General features: G+C 46.7%; 1 long non-coding RNA gene across 1 annotated transcript; it reads right to left on the bottom strand.

Moving 5' to 3' along the window:
• Window positions 1-535: 535 nt before the first annotated feature.
• LOC124248647 (uncharacterized) lies at window positions 536-2,867 on the bottom strand. The gene is made up of 3 exons (XR_006891109.1): window positions 2,827-2,867; window positions 2,454-2,602; window positions 536-2,210 (listed from the first exon to the last, which is right to left on the bottom strand). It is a non-coding gene; the product is annotated as an uncharacterized LOC124248647 (long non-coding RNA).
• Window position 2,868: the final 1 nt, after the last annotated feature.

The raw sequence follows: 2,868 nt of genomic DNA, 5'->3' as shown, positions 1-2,868 counted from the left end.
CTCACAATGACCCCCACTCATCCATAAAGGTCAAGTCATGCTCAGCACACTCCAAGAAGCCAGAAAAACACACTTTAGAAAGATGTGTACAAGCAATATTACTTACAGTGTATAGTTATGTAGTTACTATATAGTTTTAAGAATATTTTCACATGTATTATTTTGCATGTGAAACTTATTTGGTAAAAAACTGAGTAGGAGGCACATGTTACTTTCCCCTTATTGCATATAAAAGCATTCAGGCTCAGAAATGTTAAGAATTTTTTCACAATCACACCGCTAACGTTTACATTTCCTAAAACAGTTTGCTTATTAAAAGCACAAGCTCCCAGGATCTGGGAAACTCCCTTTTCTGCCAGCTGGTGTCTGTTCCTGGGCCGCTTTCCCTGCTGGGCTCTCCTCCAGGGATCTGCTCCCTGTGCTGGGGCAGCTGCTCCCGGCGGGCTCCCCGACGCCTGGACGACCTTCCGTTTCCTTGCTACCAGGGAAGGAGGTGGGGGAACCTGCCTAGGGACAAGTCCAGACTTTACTCCTGACCAGCTGTGTGACCTTAGGCTTGTCACTTAATCTCTGGGCTCTTCAGTGGACTCACCTGTCAAGGGTGTGGGAATAGTCCCTACCTTATAAGATCACTGCAAGGATTAAATGAGTAAATATATCCAGTTCTCAATTAGCTTTAGCTACTATTATTTCCATTCTCTTAGCTCTGGGGATCAGAGAACCTTATTTATCACCCATGAAAACGGTATACCCGGCGCCTTAAACCTTCAACCCTAGGTGACTCTCCTGTACTCTGCTGTAGGTTATATATAGCAATAGCAGATAATTCATGGTATTGGTGGGAAAAAAAGATGTTTTAATGAAAATACCTCTCAAATATTTGCATAGCCATAGGTTTAACTTTGAAACCTCTCCTGTCTCCAATTTTGGGGGTCATTACCCACCCCTGCTTTCAGGCTTCATTCCATATAGGTTTAGTTTGTAGTCACTAAAAGATGCTGTGGTTCTCTTTTTCTGCCCTGTAGATTTTCAGACTTGAACACACATCCAGTTCTGCTTCTGACGGTTGTCTTCAATAAAGTGTAAAAAGGAGAGCGAGCCCTCTTCTACATTTTACGGTCTCCGCACTCAGCAGAATATTCTTCCAGAATGTTCTCACCGTTTTACACTGTTGCTTGCTGTCATCAGACGCCATGCTTTTTCTGCTAGACAATGCTTGGAGCCACACCCCAGAGGCTGACGGCCTCCTGGAGGTGGTTCTGGCAACGAAAGGCCAAGACCTTGGCTCTGGACAGCTGCCTGCCCCAGGAGCTTTGCAGAGCCTGCTGGTCGGCCTCCTGGGTCCGACCCTGCTTGCCTTCATGGTTTCGGATCCTGTGTCCAGGGACCTGCGCCCAGCCATTTCCCCTCTTTCTGCCGCGCAGTCTGGGGTCCTCGCAGTCTGGGGTCCTCCACTCCCCCAGCCAAGGTAGGTTCTGCCTGATGAATAAGTCCAGCCTCACGGCTGCAGGCCTGGCAACTTTGCTGCACTCCCTGGCCGGGTCACGCTGGAGTCGTTAGAGCCCGCCTTCTGTGAGGTGACAATTAGCTTCTACTTTTAACCAAAGCTTTTGTAAAGAAAACCTTTATCTTTAGCTCTGATGTGGTATTTAAAACATCTTCAGATGACTGTGTTCGAAGTTGGTGACTGGTCCTTCCTACCTTCTGCTTTAATCAATTTTGTTTTTCTTTACTACCACTTTCCTTCTGATTCCTCTGACTTTTAAACAATTACTCTTGAACAATTGATGAGGAAATTCCTAATTCCTTTATATTTTCACTTTTGGATTTCTTCTTGTTTATAAATGGATAACCTTTGTACTTTTTTGGAGAAGATGACAAAGGGCCCAGAGGTCCCAGCCATTTAGGAGCTGCGGAAGTGGAAGTTCCTGGGGGCGGGGGTATATTTGGGGGCCGAAGGCTTTGAGAGGGGGATTGGGAAGGAAAAGGACAAGTAGGTAGACCTGGGGTGCAACTAGAAGTCACTGGTGCAGCTCACATGTGCTAATTAGGTTGGCCCGACGTACCACAGGAGTCACTTCCAATAATAGCAATGGCTGAAACTGAGAACTTCCCATACCCCAGGGACTTTGCATGCCTTCTTCATTGAATTCTCACAACGGACCTTACGTAGTAGGTGCTTTCATTATCTCCACTTTCAGATCAGGAAACTGAAATATAGAGAGTTTAAATAGCATGGCTGAGGCTACACAGCTGAATGGCGAGGCAGGGTGTGAAGTTGGGCCTGCCTCACCCTCCGGGCACCACTGCTGGGCCCACTCGGCTCTCCCTCCTGGAGCCATTAGCCTTGTCTTCTTGCCCATCCTCCCCAAACTCCAGTCCAGTCTCACACCCCTCTTCCCTCTCTAATGTCCTGCCCCCACATCCTTGATTCTTCCCCTTAAAACACTGACCTGGTATGGTATCTCCTTTTTCACCCTCTGTCCAGTGGGTTGCCCCACAATTCACAATCACATTTTGAGGAGGGGTACACTTGCCAAAGTTCATGAGCAGATTTTAGAATGCCTCCTTGCAGTACTTGTCCGAAACTATGTTCTGGATCCTACAAAGACACATTGTGCATAAATACATACTACCCTCCCCTCAGATAAGCATAACCCCCCCACACATAAACTCACACAAACATATAAACACCCACACAAACATACACACGACCCCAACACAGAAACACAACAAACGTATTCATACCTTCCATGTAAATGCACGTAAACCCATCTAAACACGCATATAAATCCCCCACAAACACATAAACGCACAAATACACACATGCGTGTAAGCCGCACACTCGAGCCTCTTTGCCGGCCTTGC

This window comes from Equus quagga, chromosome 1 (genome assembly GCF_021613505.1).
Source record: "Equus quagga isolate Etosha38 chromosome 1, UCLA_HA_Equagga_1.0, whole genome shotgun sequence".
In the NCBI taxonomy this organism is placed as follows: domain Eukaryota; kingdom Metazoa; phylum Chordata; class Mammalia; order Perissodactyla; family Equidae; genus Equus; species Equus quagga.
The sequence above is the reverse complement of the archived record's forward strand: the minus strand, read 5'-3'. Positions and strand labels throughout refer to the sequence as shown.